We start from the raw sequence: 21,809 nt of genomic DNA, 5'->3' as shown, positions 1-21,809 counted from the left end.
CTATAAGACAGATAAAATTTTCTTTGTGACCATTATAATGCATAGACACAATTTATATAATTCAAATGACTTGCTGTAATGGCATATATCACTGTTAGTCCCAAACTGAAAAATGAAACCTTTTGAATGTGATATACTTATTGCCCTAGAAATTGACAGAGTATAGAGTAGCTTTCACAGAAATCTCTCTCTAATCTCTGTTCTCATGTTTTATCTAAATATCTAGAACTCTCTCAGAAAGCCACTCACACATATATTAGTCCTAAAACCTGTATTTTATTTAATTCTGAAACACTAAAGGCATTTCCACTAAGACCAGGAACAAGGCAAGAATATTTACTATCTCTGCTACTGTTCAAAACTGGTGTAAGGGTATTAGCCAATTGAATTACACCTCAATTAGAGGGTTAAGAATGGGTAAAAAATAAAACTATCTCTATTTGCAGATATAACCCCCAAAAATCAGTAAAACTAACTCAAATAATAAAATAATTCAGTAAAGCAGCAGGATATAAAATTAACATACAAAATCAATACCGTGGGGCACAGCGGCACGCATGTGGTTCCAGCTACTCAGGAGGCTAAGGCAGGTGGCTCACTTCAGCCCAGGAGTTCAAGGCCAACCTGGGCAACATAGGGAGACGCCATCTTAAAAAAAAAAAAAAAAATAGGGCCAGGCGCAGTGGCTCATACCTGTAATCTCAGCACTTTGGGAGGCTGAGGTGGGCAGATCACCTGAGGTTGGGAGTTCGAGACTACCCTGACCAACATGGAGAAAACCCGTCTCTCCTAAAAATACAAAATTATCCGGGCATGGTGGCACATGCCTGTAATCTCAGCTACTTGGGAGGCTGAGGCACGAGAATTGCTTGAACCCGGGAGGCAGAGGTTGCCACAAGCCGAGATCACGCCACTGCACTCCAGTCTGGGCAACAAGAGCAAAACTCTGTCTCAAAACAAACAAACAAAAAGAGACCTTTTATATAGAAACAATCAACAGAACATCATGGCAGAAAAATCCCCATTTGTAACAGCAACAAAGAGGCCTAAAGACACAGGAATAAATTTAACAAGAAATGTGTAAAATCCATACAAGAAAAAAATTTAAATGTCTCTATAAGACATAAAAGTAGACACGAAATAATGGAAAGACATTCCTTGTTTTTGGATACAATAAATCAACATGAAAAGATTACAGTTCTCGGCCAGGCACAGTGGCTTATGCCTGTAATCCTAGCACTTTGGGAGGCCAAAGTGGGCGGATCACCTGAGGTCAGGAGTTCGAGACCAGCCTGGCCAAGATGGTGAAATCCCGTCTCTACTAAAAATACAAAAATTAGCCAGGTGTAGTGGCGAGTGCCTGTAATCCCAGCTACCTGGGAGGCTGAGGCAGGAGAATCACTGGAACCTGGGAGGCTGAGGTTGCAGTGAGCCATGATCACGCCACTGCATTCCAGTCTGGGTGACAGAGCGAGACTCTGCCTCAAAAAAAAAAAAAAAAAAAAGATTACAGTTCTCCCTAATTTAAGTCATTGAAATTCCAAGAAAAATACAAACAAGCTATTTTATGGAGTTAGACAAGTTGACACTAAAATTAACATGGAAATATGAACATGCAAGAAAGAAAAGCCACGAAAACGTTAAAAAGAGACACCATGAGGGCAGACTAGCCCTACCAGATGTTAAAACATACAAACGTCTATAATCAAAACAGTGATACTGGCCTTATGTAGATAAATATACCAGTGGAATTTTATACTACAGATAATAGTATAAAAGTACCTATAAAAACATGGTAAATAATAAAGGTGGTATCTCAAATCACAGTAATAATGATGAACTTTTAAATAAATGGCTCTGGGTCAGGTGGCTGCCATTTAAAAAAAAAGATAAAGTTAGAACCACATCTTACACAATGTACAATAAACAACAAAAGGATGAGCAATCTAAATGTAAAAAGATAAAACCACACAAGTTCTAGAAGAAAACATGAGTGAGTTCTTAAGCCCAGTGTAGGTCAAAATTGATATAGGTAAGAACTGTGTAACCAATGACTAAAAATCCAGACACAATAAAATAAAAGATTGGTAAACTTGACCACACAAAAATGAATATAGGTCAGCTGCGGTGGCTCACACCTGCAATCCCAGCACTTTGGGAGGCTGAGGCAGGCAGATAACCTGAGGTCAGGAGTTTGAGACCAGCCTGGCCAACATGGTGAAACCTCGCCTCTACTAAACATACAAAAATTTGCTGGGCATGGTGACAGGTGCCTATAATCCCAGCTACTCAGGAGGCTGAGGCAGGAGAATCGCTTGAACCTGGGAGGTAGAAGTTGCAGTAAGCTGAGATCACGCCATTGCACTCCAGCCTGGGCGACAGAGCAAAACTCCATCCCCAAAATAATAATAATAATAATATAATTTGCATAGTAAAAAACAATTTGGCCAAACTGACAAAACTACACATTCATTTAACTTTTGACCCACTTCTAGGAATCTACCCTGAAGATACACTTCCAACAATATGAAAATAAATATGCACAAGACTGTAGCATGTGTGTAATAGTAAAACATTAGGAACAACCTAAATGACCACGCACAGGAGAGAGGCTAAGCTATGATATGCTCAAACAATAAAGCACAAGGATGAGGAAGATCTCTATAAACTGATTTAGAGTGATTTCCAGGATATATTTTTAGATGAAAAAAGCAAAGTATGGCTGGGCATAATGGCTCACAAATGCAATCCCAGTGCTTTAGGAGGCCAAGGCAGGACGATAGCTTTGAGGCCAGGAGTTTAAGACCAACCTGGGCAACACAGCAAGATCCTATCTCTACAAAACATTTAAAAATTAGCCAGATATGGTAGTCACATGCCTGTAGTCCCAGCTATTCAGGAGGCTGAGGCAGGAGGATCCCTTGAGGCAAGGAGTTTGAGGCTATAGTGAGCTATGATCATGATCATGCCACTGCACTCCAACCTGGGTGACACCGTGAGACTCTGTCTCCTAAAAAAAGTACAAGAGTAGCTATAGTATGCCACCCTCTATATAATAAAGAAGATATATGAAATTCATATGTATGTATCTCCTTTGTACATAAAAAATGCAGGAAAGATAAACCCAAAAACTAAAGAGATTGGTTACCTATAGCAGGCATTCAGGCACTAAATAGACTATGAAAAGAATACTTGTTTAAAGCATGAGAGCTAAAACAAGAAGGGAGAGTGTGGCCTTGTTTGGTCTGAGGTGGCAACATGTGTGTTGGGAGACTCAAAGTAGTAGATCACTCTCCACATGTCTACCAGTGACTACAAAAGCACTGTATTGATTTGAGGTTACAAATAAATTTTAGCAAGGAGGCAAAGGCATATTTGCAGATACAGAACCCATGAATGATGATAATCAATTGTATACACCAATTATGAAATATTCTGTATATATTTCACAGCCTCAAAACACAAGCAAAAATTGAGAGGCTAATATGCTTTGGCAGTGTCCCCACCCAAATCTCAACTTGAATGGTAGCTACCAGAATTCCCACACCCAGGGGACAGTAACTGAATCATGGGGGCCGGTCTTTCCTGTGCTATTCTTGTAATAGTGAAAAAGTCTCATGAGATCTGATGGGTTTATCAGGGGTTTCCACTTCTGCTTCTTCCTCATTCTTGCCACCGCCATGTAAGAAGTACCTTCTGCCTTTTGCCTCCCGCCATGATTCTGAGGCCTCCCCAGCCATGTGGATCTGTTAAGTCCAATTAAATCTCTTTTTGTTCCCAATTTTGGGCATGTCTTTATCAGCAGCATGAAAAAGAACTAATACAGAGGACTATGTTGAGAAACAGATAAATCAATATAGTCAGGCACCACGTAATGCTGTTACAGTCAACAACACACCACATACAGGACAATGGTCCCATAAAATTAAAATGGAACTGAAAAATTCCCACATCCTAGTGATGTAACCATCATAATGTCTACATGCAGGCATTACATGTTTGTATTGATGCTGAGGTAAAAAAAAACCTACTACACTGCCAGTCATATAAAAGTATAGCACATACAATTACGTACAGTACAAAATACCTAATGATAAATTTACTGGTTTGTGCATTTACTATACCATACTTTTTATAATTATTTTCAAGTTTGTTCCTTCTATTTATAAAAGAAAAAGGCTCACTGTAAAACATCCCCAGGCAGGTCCTTCAGGAGGGATTCTAGCAGAAGACACTGTTATAAGACATGACAGCTCCATGACTGTTATTGCCCCTGAAGGCCTTCCAGTGGGACAAGATGTGGAGGTGAAAGACAGTGATACTGATGATCCTGACCCTCTGTAGGCCTAGGCGCACATGCACGTGTGTGTGGTGTGTGTGTGTGTCTTCATTCTTACCAAAAAATTTTAAAAGTAAAACAATTTTTTAATAAAGTTTACAGAATAAAAATATAAGCAAAAATATTTTTGTACAGCTGCATAAGTCTTAGGCCTTCACATTCACTCATAATACCACTTATAAGCTAAGTGGTATTACAAAAGAGTCAAAAAGTTAAAAAAATTAAAAAAAATTTTTTTGGGGGGTATACTAGGCAAAGAACTTTATTAACCTTCGTTTCAAACTTGATTCCCAGGCTTCTTCGGCTTAATTAGCTGCAAAGAATGAATTGTGCATAAGCAAAAACTGAAAAGAGCTGCAGTGTCCAAGGGGCTTGAGCTTAAAAATATTAGAAATCTAGATTTTATCAGATCCATAAACAAAAATTTCTTAAAAAGCAGTCATAATATAAAATAGCAGCTCCCAGTAACTTCTTCAAGTTTTATCTTCAGAAGTTGACTCAATTCAGTTTGCCTCATGCTTGGAAGCCTCATCAAAATTCTCCACAAGATCTGGAACTTCATCATCATCATCCTTTACAGTAGCAAGTGGTGCTTTTCCATCCACAGACTGTTTGGGCAGAGCTTCAGCCAGTCTCCTTAAACTAGTCAGACAGTCTGCACCAAGCTGGCTTAAGATGCTGGGGAGCATTTCCATCAGCTGCTTTGTCTCAGCATGGCCTGTAACGGTGAAAGTGTTTGCTGGCATCTCTGTTGTTAAAGTGGATCACTGTTCCTTGGTTTGTAAACATATTCACCTCTTCAATACCAGAGATATTGTTTACCCCTAACTTCTTTAAGGAGAACTGAAGTTTTTTATCATCTGCTGTGGCTGTTCTACGAACCACCTTCTTTCTGCAAGTGGTTCCTTTTCCACCAATGCGCACTTGTGCCTGCAGTTTGGCGAGTTTTTCCTGGCTCATAAATGTTTCTTTCATCTTCTCTCAGCAGATAACGGGCCACGCAGGGGGCTAGGGTTGGTGCTTAGGGGGTCTCAGGTGGACCAGCTGAGATTAGGTGCACACACACAGGGTACGCAAGATGGCAGCTCAAAATTAAAAATCTTACAAAGTAAAAAGTTACAGTAAGCTAAGACTAATTTATTATTGAAGAAAGAAAAATACTTTTTAATAAATTTAGAGCAGTGTAAGTGTACAGTGTTTATGAAGTATCTGGTAGTATACAGCAATGTCTTAGGATTTCACATTCACTCATCATTCACTGATTCACCCAGAGCAACTTTCAGTCCTGTACAATTCATTCATGATAAGTACTTTATACAGGTATTCCATTTTTTATATTTTTTTTACTATATCTTTTCTATGTCTAGATATGTTTAGACACACAATACTTACCCTTGTGTTACAACTGCCTACAGTATTCAGCACAATAACATGCTGTACAGGTCTGTAGCCTGCGAGCAACAGGCTATACCATGTAGCCTAGGTGTGTAGCAGGCTATACCATCCAGGTTTATGTAGGTACACTGTATGAAGATTTCACAACAGCAAAATCGGCACCCATTTCTCAGACTGTACCCTCCTTATTAAGTGATGCATGACACTGTAATTGTGGTTGGAAATTTTGACACAATGCTGAAAGTAACTGATAGTGCAAGCAGACAAATATAGTCAAAGTTATAAAGAATAGCTCAACAAGTAGAGAATACACATTCTTTCCAAGTATATATGGGACAATCACAAAAATCTACTCTGTACTATACCACAAGGAGTATCAATACATTTCAAAGAATGAATATTATTCCAATCATGTTCTTCAAATTACATTAAGTCAATAATCAGTAACAAAATACTAGCTCTAAAAAAATCCTACATGACTGTAAAGAAAAAACATACTACTTTATTAAGAAAATTCTTAAAATATAAAATACTGAATGATAATGAAAGCAATACATAATCCAAATCTGTGGGACTCAGATAAAGCAGCACTTAAAGGGCAATGTACAGTGACAAGTACACTATTTTTTCATTAGATTTTCAAATATGCTAGTATATGTTTAACTTATCTCTGAAAGGTCATATAAGAAACTCCTGAGAGTGAGTGCAAGAGCTGAATGGTTGCCATATGAGATGCTTAATTTTATTAGTAATTAGAGAAACATTAATTAAAACAGTAGAACACTACTTTATACCCATTATATTGGCAAGTATTATAATATGAGATAAAATCATATTCTGGAAGGAGGGATGTGAGGAAATAGGAATTCTTCAGTGCTACTGGGAGGAATAGAGACTTGCACAGCCATTCTGAAGAGCCATTTGGCAATCAATGCTCAGTTCAAGTATGAATGCACTCACCCTTTCTCCTGGCAATCCCATTTTGTTCATAAACCCTACAGACATTAAACCATGGTAGATTTATATGAAGGTGTTCATCATAGCAGTGTTCATTTTAGAAAGAAATTGGAGTTAAACTAGGTGTCCACCAAGCAGAACAGAGAATGAAAGTGTCACAGATAAATACTATGAAATTCTATACAACAGGCAGAAAACAATCAACTAGAGGCACCTATACTAGTAACTTGGGTACCTTAAAACCACAGTGGTAAGTGAAAAAAGTCAACAGTATAAATAGCACTACAACAGTGGTTCTCAAAGTATAGTCACATTCATCTCAAAGTGTGATAAGCAGCATCACCTGGGAACCCGACAGAATATAGATTGCCAGGTTCCACCCCAGGCCTGATGAATCAGAAACAGGGTCAGGGCCCTGCAACCTGTGTTTGCACAAGCTTTCCAGGTAATAATGATGTACGGTAACATTTCAGGACCACTGGACAGCATCATATCACTTACATAAAATTAAAATATTTTATCTGTAAAAGTTCTATATATTAAAAAATTAATATATTAGATGTATTGGCTGGGTGTGGCAGCTCATGCCTGTAATCCCAGCACTTTGGGAGGCCGAGGTAGGTGGATCACGAGGTCAGGAGATCGAGACCATCCTGGCTAACATGGTGAAACCCCGTTCCTACTAAAAATACAAAAAAAATTGCTGGGCATGGTAGCATGTGCCTGTAATCCCAGTTACTGGGGAGGCTGAGGCAGGAGAATTGCTTGAACCTGGGAGGTGGAGGTTGCAGTGAGCCAAGATCACGCAACTGCACTCCAGCCTGGAAGACAGAGCAAGACTCTGTCTCAAATTAATGAATATATATATATTTATTTATTATATATGTATATATTTATATGTATATAATATATATAACATATATAATATATATATATGCTGTCCCTCTCACTAGAAAATACAATAAAGGAGTTTGCTTGTGCATCTCCATGTTAGCTCCCCAGAATCTAACACAGGCACTGTTGACAATCTGAGAAATCATTCATTCATATATATATTAGATGTATTCTGAAGCATATATTAAATATAGTAGAAGCATGTATTTACTGGGGAGAGAGAGTAGGGAACTCAGAGATGACAGATAAGGACAAAAAGAATAAAACAAGAAACAGGGACTTCGCAAAGACTGGTGAGAAATGTGCCATGACCTGAGGAGCTCGATCAATTCAGCTGAGACTTTCCCACCTCCTCAAAAAGGAAAGACTTCAAAATCCTGAATCCAAATGTTTCTCAGTATGCCTAATCTAATCACTGACATCTCTCACCCATACTACTAGATTAAATCCTCACTGGTCTCCCTGCACCTGCTTTTGGGCTCCAAAAGTCAACTGACCTTTTAATAGCCAAAGTAATTGTTTTAAAACATAAATGTGAATACGTCGCTCCCCTGCTCAAAAAGAAATTCCTCCAATAACTTCCTAGCACATTCAGAATAAAACCTAAATGCACTGACATGGTTTACTAGGCCTGACATCATCTATCTGCCCAACTCTCTGCATCTCTTCCATCTCTCCCTTACTCACTATTCTGTCTAGCCTCGACAGCCTCATTTCTACACATGGACTGCCCTAGACTTGCTTCTGCCTGTGAGCTTTTACACTGGTTGTATCCTCTGCCTGGAATGTAGTTCCCTTGATCTATGCACAGCTTGTTCCCGCAGGTCATTCTGTTCAAAAATTGCCTCCTCAAAAGATCCTACCCTGATCACTCCAAGTTAGCTGCTCCTGTCCTGCCTTAGCCCCTTCCTCTGATTTGGTTCTCATGGATGGTAAACAAATACATGATGCAGTCCCTGTCACCAGAAAATACAGTAAAGGACTTTGCTTATGCATCTCCATATTAGATCCCCAGAATCTAACACAGGCACTGTTGACAACCTGAGAATCATTCATTCTTTGTTGTTCAGGAGTCTCCTACACATTGCAGGGTATTTTGTATCCCTGAAGCCTGTTTATCAAATGCCAAAAGAAACTTTTAATCATTGTGACAAACAATTTAAACATCATTGTATGTAATTATGAATGCATCTAAAGCATAGGTTCTCAAAAATGGAATTGTTGCATTAAAGCATACACACATTTTGGAACAGATATTGCAAAATAATCATAAAGCTTAAACATACAGACGTATATAAATAAATAACCTTATGTGGCTTTATTCTTTTGAGGGGTTAAATTTCATTACCAAGATACCAATTTTCACAAAATATTCCAAGGAAAAGTTATATTAAATCAATATATAAATTTAGAAAGCACTTTATCTTTTCTATACCTACATTTCCCAACCAAGAACACAATATATCTTTTGATTTCTTTGGGTATACATTTGTGCCTTCTAACTCACCTTTTTGAGGTAATGAAATATATAAAGGCACAATCCACCCATAGTACAATATCATTTGGTGATGTGCTTCTTGGCTTCTAATTTCAAGTTTTATTTCCTTATTTTATGTAGCAGGACACAACTGTACAATTGTCTTGTATAGTTCAATCACAAGGTCATGATTATCAAGAGATCTGTTCAACCACTCAATTACTTTTTCACTTCTATGTGAGCAGAATTTTTACTCTGCCTCTAGAATCATTTCTGTATGTCAATACCTGTTCATCAATTGGTCATCTAATAACATTTATATCACCTGGTTATCTGATAACATTTTTCTCTTTGGTGGCTTCTGTGCATTTAATACAATATATCTTTGCTGAAAATGTTCCCTTTAATCTTTTCTTTTCTCACAAAATCAATTAAAGAAAACTCAAATTTAGCTTCCTCTCTCACAGAGGAAGAGGAAGCACTTTGTTTTTATTTTTATTTTTATTCTCTTCAGACAGAGTCTCACTCGGTCACCTGGGCCAGAATGCAGGGGCATGATCTAGGCTCACTGTAACCTCTACCACCAGGGTTCATGCGATTCTCCTGCCTCAGCCTCCTGAGTAGCTGGGACTACAGGCATGCATCACCACATGTGGTTAATTTTTTGTATTTTTAGTAGAGACGGGGTTTCACCATGTCGCCCAGGCTGGTCTCGAACTCCTCACCTCAGATGACCCACCCTCCTTGGCCTCCCAAAGTGCTAGGATTACTGGCGTGAGCCCCTGTGCCCAGCCAGCACTTTGTAATAGGTACAAATGAAGAGGGAACATCAAAAGGCTCAAAGAAAAATAAAACTTCACTATTCTGTTTTATCAGCGACAGAAGTCTTAAAAATGATCTACTCTTTCATCCAGTTACTTCATGTGTGAGACTCTGATCTAAGTATCTGAAATGCCATCACAGATATATTCAAAAAGATGTTAACTTCAGCAATGTGCAGAATGGAAATAATTGGAAAACAACCTTGTACCATTTAAATATAAGTGATAACCGAATCCAACTTGCTGTTGTGTAAAATATTTAAATATCTCATAAAACACAAAGTCTGGGCCCGGCTCGGTGGCTCATGCCTGTAATCCCAGCACTTTGGGAGGCTGAGGCAGGCAGATCTCCTGAGGTCAGGAGTTTGAAACTAGCCTGGCCAACATGGTGAAACCCCGTCTCTACTAAAAATACAAAAATTAGCCAGGCGTGGTGGTGGGTGCCCGTAATCCCAGCTACTTGGGAGGCTGAGGCAGGAGGATCACTTGAACCTGGGACGCAGAGGTTGCAATGAGCTGAGATGGTGCCCCACTGCACTCCAGCCTGGGCGACAGAGTGAGTGAGACTCTGTCTCAAAAAAAAAACAACATCAAGTCTGGAGATGAGATATTCAGGTTTGGTGTACTAGTTCAACATCTTTGCCAAGAAACCAAGCCCTCTGTACCTCTGTGATCTGCGATTGACAGGTCTGCTTTTTCCTCCTTAGTCATGTCTCCTCCTCATAGTCACAGCATGGCTGCTACAGTACAACATCCGCATATGAAGTGACATGGTGGAAAGGGGGTCCAAAAGCTTCAACCTTGCAATAGTCTTTTCATCAAGAAAGAGTGTTTCCAAAAGCAAGTGAACAAACAAAAACCCAGCTGAGTTCCCTTTATACTGGTTAAAAGAAAATCTAGTGTTTACCCCTAGACTAGTCATGAGTGACAGGAAATTGATTGTCTAGTTCAGACCAACCAGAATTCATTCCCTGGGGATGGGATAAGGGCCTTCCTTCCCTGAAATCTAAGGTTCTCCCTGCAACCCGAATCTCATTTATCTGAATAAAATAGAGATATTGTTTGTAGGGAAGATGGAGGGAAAATGTACGCAATAGCATGACCTGCTATAAACCTATTTTGCCAACAGTAGAGGAATGGTGAAATAAATTAAGGTATTTATATCATTAACTACTGTGAAAGTTGATCATATGAATTGAATTGGGTTATTCCTGTCATACCCAACTAAAACAAAGTCAAGAGGGCAGGGGCGGGGGGAAGCACTCAGGACATATAACATAGCCCCAAAAATGTACTCATCTGCAGGAAGCATGTCTGCTGAAACTGCCTGCTATTACTGGAAACCAGTTTTATCTAATGGCTACTGAAATGATCTGCTGAAATTCTAAGGCTAATTTTACCCACGGCCATCACTCATCAATCAAAACTGGCAAGCTCTCCAGAATCTTACTAGTGCCGATGAACTTTCTCAAGGAGCAGTATGTAACATTTCTGTTTTTCATAAAACCTCTAACCTTCTCTTTGTTCTTCGGACATACCACTCTGTCGGCATGCATGCCCTAAACTGCAATTCTTTCTTCACAAATAAAACATCTTAATTTCAGAGATTCATCTCATTGTTTCATTTGACTTTGATACACTTGGTCAAGTATGAGTCTAAGGCTGACTCATCTCAGAGAATATCAGCAGCCATTGGAACTACAGTATGAGGCAGCCACACTCTGAAAGCCACCCCCTCCCCTACCAGCTTCTGCAAGCTGCCTCTTTTTCCCTTAGTGAGTCATTCTTGGACTGAACTCCCAATTTTGGTTGAGTTCTGTTTTATCTGGGATTTGGATGGGACGGTGTCTTTCCCCTTCTAGTCTGATCTGGCTGAGAGATCTCCTAAGGAAGACTCTTCCTCCTTGTAGACCCTGGCTATGGGGTCTCAGGGAAGAGACTTTTCCCTTTGGGTTGAGGCCTTGGGATCTCTCTTTTTTCTTTCAGTTGGAGAAGGCTTCTTATCGTCCTTCTTGGTAAGTGGGTACTTTATTTTCCCATCTGTGCTTGCGTTTATTTGGCCTTTCCAAATTCAGTGCTTACATTTAATTGGTTTTTGTGTATTTGGGATTAAACCAGAGCACCCACAATAAAATGGGCTCTCAAAATTCAAAGACATGCCAAGATATTTTCTGGGATTCCAGCTGGTAACATGTTCAAACATCATAAGGATCATTCAAACAGTCTGTTGTTCTTTAAACTAAAAGACCACAGTTATAAAACAATACACAGCAAATAAGATATGCATATCTCATTGATATTTCAAGGCTAAAAAAAAGGATTCAGGACTCAAAGAATGACTTCCTAAAAAAATACTCCCTCAAAGCTAGCTGAAACACTTTCCTCTCTAGAGCTCTCCCCTCCCGCTCTGCCTTCTCTCATCTTTTTCTAAACTAAACTCTCTTTTTTCAAAACTCTTTGGCTATTCTGGCATACTGACCATTTAAGCAAAACCCTTAAAACCAGCAGATATTAAAGAAAATCATTTTGACCTTCATGCTGTTTCCTTTGCAAAAATGAAATTCCCAAGTAAAGACAGCCTGCCTATAGTAAAAGGAATGGCAACACTTTTATCTTCAAGGATAAAGAATTGAGACCAAGAAGATACTGAACAGATCTTGTTAGAAGATAATTCAGTCATATTTCCACAATTAACTGTTCTGTGTCGAATCCAGTTTATTGGTAACTGACTCAAACTACGTTACTCAAAATTTAGTTCACAACCCTTATAATATTGTCAGTTTTAGAAAAGAACATTAAGTTTGGCCTTATTCCATTTTGTCAGAAAGATAATCTGGATCCAACTGTTTTTTATAAATTGGCGAGTGTTTTACTATCTTATGACCAAAACTCTAAAACAAAAGCCATAAGAATTTATTTATAAGTATGTATATCTGTGTAGATGTGCTTATATTATATATATACTATGTTATATGCTGTGTCTACATAATCAAATCTGATGTATTCAGCCAGAAATCCCTAAAAAATTTATTCTGATTGGTTTAAATAAATGAGTGCTCATATAAAATATATAGTAATTAACCCAAATTTTTTTTCAGTTCTTGTGACTTAAGTACATCTCTGATAAATTACTTGTTTTTAAAATTGTTGATAAAAGCTGGCTGTGGTGGCACATGCCTGTAATCCTAGCACTTTGGGAGGCTGAGGTTGGAGGGTATCCTGAAGCCAGAAGTTCAAGGCCAGCCTGAACAGCACAGTGAGACCCATCTCCAAAAAAAATTAAAAAAAAAAAAATTAGCCAAGTGTGGCAGCACACACCTGTAATCCTAGCTAATTGGGATGGCTGAGGCAGAAGGATTGCTTGAGCCCAGGAGCTCAGGGTTATAGTGAGCTATGATTGCACCACTATACTCCAGTCTGGGTGACAGAGCAAGACCCTGTTTCTTAAATTTTATTTTTTTAATTATAAGATAGGCATTAAAATGTGTTCTTTATTGAGAAATAATTTTGTATGATAAAGAATCTTATGTGGCAAATTTTTGTCCTAAAATACAATGGTTATTTAAGAAAGGAAATATAGGACAAAGCAGAAAGTCCAAGCATGTCATTAATGGTCTGAGCGAAACTGTAATAGGGTTTGTGAAAATGGAATTTATAAATGGAATTTTATATGTGATCAAGCTGGCTATAATTAAAATAAAATGGCATATGGGGCTGGGTGCAGTGGTTCACGCCTGTAATCCCAGCACTTTGGGAGGCCAAGGTAGGCAGATCACAAGGTCAGGAGATCGAGACCACCCTGGCTAACACTGTGAAACCCCATCTCTACTAAAAACACAAAAAACTAGCTGGGCGTGGTGGCACATGCCTGTAGTCCCAGCTACTCGGGAGGCTAAGGCAGGAGAATGGCATGAACCTTGGAGGCAGAGGCTACAGTGAGTCGAGATCGTACCACTGCACTCCAGCCTGGGTGACAGAGTGAGACTTTGTATAAATAAATAAATAAATAAATAAATAAATAAATAAATAAGACATATGGTCTTGCTAAAGATTGAGCTTGATATTAAAAAGACACTAATATAAAACTAAAAAATGTGGTCTCCTATGGTAGAACAGGGCTTTTCTTAAAGTATTGATTTTTCTCTTAGTAAAACTGCAAGAGGTTTTGATACTTAATTCTGAAATCTGTTTCTTTTTGAAACTTCTCAGATGTATACCTCAGAAGTTCAAATTTTGCTGTCCTTCACTGCACATGATTGCAAGTCACATATTGCCTTCTGTTCTTTCTCCACTTGAAAAAGTATATATTTTTTGGCCGGGCGCGGTGGCTCAAGCCTGTAATCCCGGCACTTTGGGAGGCCGAGACGGGCGGATCACGAGGTCAGGAGATCGAGACCATCCTGGCTAACATGGTGAAATCCCGTCTCTACTAAAAAATACAAAAAACTAGCTGGGTGAGGTGGCGGACGCCTGTAGTCCCAGCTACTCGGGAGGCTGAGGCAGGAGAATGGCATAAACCTGGGAGGTGGAGCTTGCAGTGAGCTGAGATCTGGCCACTGCGCTCCAGCCTGGGTGACAGAGCGAGACTCCGTTTCAAAAAAAAAAGAAAAAGTATATATTTTTGCTTGGCTAGAAGGTGACTCTCTCCAACTTTTTCATCTGCTCCTGTAACTTTTTTTCTCCTATTCTAACTCTACTGTTACGATCTGACACTAAGAGGTTTATCTTAAAAGCCTAGAAAAGCAATGTTTCCCTCTAGTGTAATTCTTGACTTTTCTTGATGTATCTGAATTGCAACACTCATAATCTTGGGCACATTCTTTCTCTGTCTGATTAATTCAAGTATTCTTTTCATCAGGTTTGATTTCCAGGTTATGTAAGTGAACATAGCATAAGAAGAAACAATCATACTACAGAAGGTTTTTCTTTACCTTTTTGGTAGTTTGTTTAAGAAACAAAACTTTTATATGCTTCATTCAGGATATAGGCATGGGCAAAGACTTCAAGACTAAAACACCAAAAGCAATGGCAACAAAAGCCAATATTGACAAATGGAATCTAATTAAGCTAAAGAGTTTCTGCACAGCAAAAGAAACTATCAACAGAGTGAACAGGTAACCTACAGAATGTGAGAAAATTTTTGCAACCTATCCATCTGAAAAAGGGCTAATATCCAGAATCTACAAGGAACTTAAACAAATTTACAAGAAAAAAACAAACAACCCCATCAAAAAGTGGGCAAAGGATATAAACAGACACTTCTCAAAAGAAGACACTTATGCGGCCAATAAATATATGAAAAAAGGCTCACCATCACTGGTCATTAGAAAAATCCAAATCAAAACCACAATGAGATACCATCTCATGCCAGTTAGAATGGCGATCATTAAAAAGTCAGGAAATAACAGATTCTGGAGAGGATGTGGAGAAACAGGAACGCTTTTACCCTGTTGACGGGAGTGTAAATTAGTTCAACCACAGTGGAAGAGAGTGTGGCGATTCCTCAAGGATTAAAACCAGAAATACCATTTGACCCAGTAATCCCATTACTGGGTATATACCCCAAGGATTATAAATCATTCTACTATAAAGACACATGCACACGTATGTCTATTGCAGCACTATTCACAATAGTAAAGACTTGGAACCAACCCAAATGCCCATCAATGATAGACTGGATAAAGAAAATGTGGCACATATACACCATGGAGTACTATGCAGCCATAAAATAGGATGCGTTCATGTCCTTTGCAGGGACATGGATGAAGTTGGAAACCATCATTCTCAACAAACTAACACAGGAACAGAAAACCAAACACCACATGTTCTCACTCATAAATGGGAGCTCAACAATGAGAACACAGGGAGGCGAACATCATACACTGGGGCCTGTCGGTGGATGGGGGCTAGGGGAGGGATAGCATTAGGAGAAATACCTAACGTAGATGACAGGTTGATGGATGCAGCAAACCACTATGGCACATGGATACCTATGTAACAAACCTGCATGTTCTGTACATGTATCCCAGAATCTAAAGTATTAAAAAAAAAAAACAAACAAAATTTTTGCATTTCATCAAGATAATTTCTGTGTTGCCCTTATTAGGTATTTTATTACTTAGGAAAACTAAGCTTTAAGGAAGTTAAAGTTTTTTACATCCATGTAACTTTATTACTTTGGAAATCTTCTGATTATCACTGGCCGAATGATGATGATGATTATTATTTTTATTTATTTTTCTTGAGACAGAGTTTGGCTCTTGTTACCCAGGCTGCAGTGCAGTGGCGCGATCTTGGCTCACTGCAACCTCTGCCTCCCAGGTTCAAGTGATTCTCCTGCCTCAGCCTCCCGAGTAGCTGGAGTTACAGGCACCCGCCACCATGCCTGGCTACTTTTTTGTATTTTTAGTACAGACGGGGTTTCACCATGTTGGCCAAGTTGGACTCAAACACCTGACCTCAGGTGATCCACCTGCCTCGGCCTCCCGAAGTGTGGGATTACAGGCATGAGCCACTGCACATAGCCAAATGACCATTATTTTATAGTGACCTGTGTGATTCTGTTTTGATCAGATGTTCTGAGCCTTCTGACATCTTTGACAAACGTCCCCAAAATCAAACCCTCAATTAAGTCTTTTTTTGTTTTTTATTTTTGTAGAGACAAGGTCTTGCTCAGGCTGGTCTTTAACTCCTAAACACAGGTTAGCCTCCCATCTAGGCCTCCCAAAGAACTGGGATTACAGGCTTAAGCCAATGTAACCAGCCTCAAGTACTTTGGACCTAAAATTAACTTTGGGGCTGGCTGCAGTGGCTCGCACCTGTAATCCTGGCACTTTGGGAGGCTGAGGCAGGTGGATCACCTGAGATTAGGAGTTCGAGACCAGCCTGGTCAATATGGTGAAACCCCATCTCTATTTTAAAAATACAAATATTAGCTGGGCATGGTGGCGGGGGGCTGTAATCCCAGCTACCCAGGAGGTTGAGGCAGGAGAATCACTTAAACCTGGGAGGCGGAGGTTGCAGTGAGCTGAGATTGCACCACTGCACTCCAGCCTGGGTGACAGAGTGAGACTCCATCTCAAAAAAATAAAATAAAATAAAATAAAATAAACTTCGGGATTTTCCAGTTCAACCCCTGGAAAGCCTCAAAAGATCTGTATCTCTCATCTTACAGAGATATGAAATGATCAGGCTTATTTAGTAAATTATATAAGAAACTTAAATGGTAAGTGATATTAGATCTTCTTTTTGTTGCATTTATGGGTATGTTAATATAAATGTTTCAAAAATTGTATAATTCATAAAAACCTAATATGTTTTCATCTTAACTCTGATTATTGTATCCTAAAATGCTATCTATAATAGAAATAACAAAATTCCTTATCAATTGTAAACTTTCATCAGATTTTTAACCATGGTTGTTCTAAGCTTTTGTCATTCACAGTTACTGTTTTGTCTCTAAAAACATGCACAGTCAGATTCATGGAAAAGACTTCAACAAGTATTCTTCAATATAGGTTGCTGATAACATTAACAGCAATAGGCTAAATAAAAATTTCCACAACTCTAATATAAACTGATGGAATCATGAAACTACTAATGGAGATCAAGCAGAATATAAATTGATTACATGAAATTAAGTAAAACTTGTCAGCTCTCCTGAACCTTACTAGTGTCAATGAACTTTCGCAAACAGCAATACATAACATTTTTCTTTCTCATAAAACCTAACCCTCTCTTTTTTTTCAGACATACCAAAGACCGCTCAGTCTGTGTGTATGCCCCAAACTGCATTTTTTTCTTTTCTTTCTTTTTTTTTTTTTTTTGAGACAGTGTCTTGCTCAGTCACCCAGGCTGGAGTGCACTGGGGTGATCTGGGCTCACTGCAGCCTCCACCTCCTAGGCTCAAGCCATTCTCCCACCTCAGCCTCCCAAGTAACTGGGATTACAGGCGCCTGCCACCATACCTGGCTAATTTTTGTATTTTTAGTAGAGATGAGGTTTCACCATGTTGGCCAGGTGGTCTTTTTTCTTCCAAGATAAAATGTTTTAATTTCAGAGATTTGTCTCTATTTTATTTGACTTTGACACTACACTTCTGGAGAAATCTTAACAATACAGAAAAATGCTTTCCATATAATCTTGAGTAGAAAAAGAAGATCAGAAAAGGAGCATACAAAATGCCCTCAATTTTCTTAAAAACAAAATGTATACAAATGCAAAAGAAGAAAAAAGGCTGTAAGAAAATATAATAAAACATTAACAGTGATTACCTCTGATTTGTAGAAAGCTTTTGTTTCCTAGATTCTGCATTTCCCAATTTTTCTACTAAAAAATAAATTATTTATAACAAAAAATTTTAATAAGAATTCCATGACCTTATTTTCATCTATTAAACAAAAACATCACACTCATGGTTATCAAGAATATTGATTAAAAAATTATTTTTCAAGTGTATACTTGCAACATGTTAGAGTAAGCTATAGCCTATAGAGGTTTATAATCTTAGTGGTTTATAAAAAGTGACTTCCAATGAACACTAGATAGATCTCATACTTCAGTTTTAACACTGGTATAAAATGTCATTGTCACCTTAAAGTTTTGATTCATTTATCTCTAAAGTTATTGCAGAAAAAACCCTTTAAGTTAGCAAACATGCAATTAACAGGATAAAGCTAAATACAAACTATGATTTATTAACATTCATCCATTCAACAAATATTAACTGTGTGCCTACTATGTGTTAGGCACTGTGCTAGGTCCTAACGTGAAAAACACTTAAAAAGCACATTTTATATTATAATGAAAATCTATTCGTAAGTGTATCTTTTCTATTAGACTGGAAGCTCCTACAGAGCATAAATTTTATTCTTTATTTTATTCTCATAGCCTACCATAAAGTTGGCACTCAGGAAACTTTATTGATGAGGAAAAAATGCATAACACAAAATATTCTGAACATGATATATGTGCACAAAATCGTTGATATTTTCTATGTGCTTTATTGAATGTATTAATGAACTAAAACTATTTTAAAGTTATTTTAAGTTATATGAGTTAATCAGAAGATAATTTGGCATAATTTATCATTAAAAAGTTGTTTCAGGCTGGGCGCAGTAGCTCATGCCTGTAATCCCAACACTTTGGGAGGCCAAGGCAGGTGGATCACGAGTTCAGGAGTTCAAGACCAGCCTGGCCAAGACGGTGAAACCCCATCTCTACTAAAAATACAAAAATTAACCAGATGTGGTGGCAAACACCTGTAATCCCAACTACTTGGGAGGCAGAGGCAGAGAACTGCTTAAAACCCAGGTGGCGGAGCTTGCAGTGAGCTGAGATCGCGCCACCACACTCCAGCCTGGGTAACAGAGCAAGACTCTGTCTCAAAAAAAAAAAAAAAAAGGTTGTTTTATTGCCAGTCACAGTGGCTCACACCTGTAATCCCAGCACTTTGGGAGGCCGAGGCAGGTGGACCACAAGGTCAGGAGTTCAAGACCAGCCTGGCCAAGATGGTGAAACCCCGTCTCTACTAAAAATACAAAAAATTAGCCGGGCATGGTGGCAGGCGCCTGTAATCCCAACTACTCGGGAGGCTAAGGCAGGAGAATTGCTTGAACCCAGAAGGCGGAGGTTGCAGTGAGCCGAGATTGTGCCACTGCACTCATTGCACTCCAGCCTGGGCAACAGTAGTGAAACTCTGTCTCAAAAAATAAATAAATTTTTAAAAAGTTGTTTTATTAAACAAAATGACTAGCCAGGCACAGTGGTGTGCATCTATAGTTCCAGATACTCAGGAAGCTGAGGCGGGAGGATGGCTTGAATCCAGGAGTCGGAGGCTGAGGTACGAAATGATCACACCTGTGTATAGCCACTGTACTCCAGCTTAGGCAACATAGCAAGACCCCATCTCTTAAAAAATAAAATAAAATAAAATGGCTAATTAGAAATTCACTAAGTTTTGAATTCTTCTAATCTTTACCCTCTAAAACCTCCTCATGCTAGCAAACACACAAAGAAATAAACACTCAATGTGTCTTTCTAACATCCATACTTTCTTTCTTTCTTTTTTTTGGAGACAGAGTCTCACTCTGTTGCCCAGGCTGGAGTGCAGTGGCATGACAGCTCACTACAACCTCCACCTCCCAGGTTCAAGCGATTATCCTGCCTCAGCCTCCCAAGTAGCTGGGATTACAGGTGCCCACCACCATGCCTGGCAAATTCTTGTATTTTTAGTAGAGATGAGGTTTCACCATGTTTGCCAGGCTGGTCTTGAACTCCCGACCTCAGGTAATCCACCCACCTCGGCTTCCCAAAGTGCTGGGATTACAGGCATAAGCCACTGTGGGCGGCCCCACGTCCATACATCTGACTTACTGTCCACTGAAACATGCATGATATGAGTGGCAACAGGGAAGCTCTGCAGTGACACAGTCTGCAAGGATGAGCTCCACCTATTCATGGTACCTATTTAGAGACCTTGGACAATTACTGAGCAGCAGGAAAATGGGCTTTACCATTTTCTCAGGTTTTACCTTTAACTTTGGTCCTCAAATTTGACACTCAATGAATTTTGCTCACTGGCAGCTAACATTGAACTTTTTTTTTTTTCTTTTTTCTTTTTTCTTTTTTTGAGACAGAGTCTCGCTCTGCCACCCAGGCTGGAGTGCAGTAGCGCAATCTCGGCTCACTGTAAGCTCTGCCTCCCGGGTTCACACCATTCTCCTGCCTCAGCCTCCCGAGTAGCTGGGACTACAGGCACCCGCCACCACGCCCAGCTAACTTTTTGTATTTTTAGTAGAGATGAGGTTTCACCGTGTTAGCAAGGATGGTCTCGATCTTCTGATCTCATAATCTGCCCACCTCGGCCTCCCAAAGTGCTGGGATTACAGGTGTAAGCCACTGTGCCCGGCCAACATTGAACTTTTCTGACTCATGAATTTAGACTGCCTATCTAACTGAAAACTAAAAATCCATTTTGTTGCTTATTTTTTCTCCAGCTATATAGAGCAACTGCTGCTCCTTTGCTTGGGCATCAGGTAAGAGAGCTGACTTGCATTTAGGAATGAGGCTGCATGACATAACCACCAGAAGCACACTTAGTACAGTGAGATTCTCACACAATGAGGGCAGGCAGGACTACAGAGAGCAAAGACAGAAAGCAGACTCAATTTCTCAGCTCACAGCTTATTCTTGGTCACATTACAAATTCTATTACCCACGCTATTTCAAAAGTTTTTTTCTCTTTTACTTGCCAGCATGTAGAGTTGAATCAACAAACATTAAGTATGAATGTGCTGTGGTTCCACTGTACTCAAGTCCTTGCATAAAGTTCTAAAGTAGTTTTATCTTTTACACATAAAAACTTCTATTTAATTCTAACCACGTTCCTATCTTTCCTTTTTCAAAATATATAAAAGGAAAGTATAAGTTTTCATTAACTACAACTCATTTTTCCCCTTCAGTGAATATTTGTTAAGTGCTTACTATGTGCACCAGTACCAGACATTATTCCTACAAAAAGCTTAGGGCTTATTTAGCACTGGCAGTTAATCTACGTGTTAATTGTAGCTCAGCAGCTTATAGTCTTATAATTAAGGTCAGCTAATCTAAACTCCATTTAGGGTGAACAGTAATTTATGTCATTTTTATACAATCCTGTATACTGTCTTCAAGAGGAAAAGTTAGTGAACATTTAACTATTTGCAAAATTGGGTTAATATTAATATATAGCCTATTTGTCAGATTTTCTACTGGTTTTGAAAAAGGAATAACTGTTCTATCAAAGAAAACATTTCTACTACTTTAATTTTGAAAGTAACAAAGTTTATAAATTCTGCCAGAGTTCTCATTTTAATTTCTACTGAAGAATGGAAATCATCTTTTTAAAAAGACAATATAATAGTCCCAACATATCTAGTTTAATTTT

General features: G+C 38.8%; 1 protein-coding gene and 1 pseudogene across 3 annotated transcripts in view; both read right to left on the bottom strand.

Moving 5' to 3' along the window:
- Positions 1–21,809, bottom strand: part of PPP3CC (protein phosphatase 3 catalytic subunit gamma) — a 101,700-nt gene that overhangs the window by 43,563 nt on the left and 36,328 nt on the right. The gene's annotated exons all lie outside the window — the stretch shown is intronic.
- Positions 9–21,805, bottom strand: LOC140712183 (transcription factor BTF3 pseudogene; annotated as a pseudogene).

The sequence above is a fragment of the Chlorocebus sabaeus genome, chromosome 8, assembly GCF_047675955.1.
Source record: "Chlorocebus sabaeus isolate Y175 chromosome 8, mChlSab1.0.hap1, whole genome shotgun sequence".
NCBI classification, from domain to species: Eukaryota; Metazoa; Chordata; class Mammalia; order Primates; family Cercopithecidae; genus Chlorocebus; species Chlorocebus sabaeus.
This window is presented reverse-complemented; position numbering and strand designations above follow the sequence as displayed.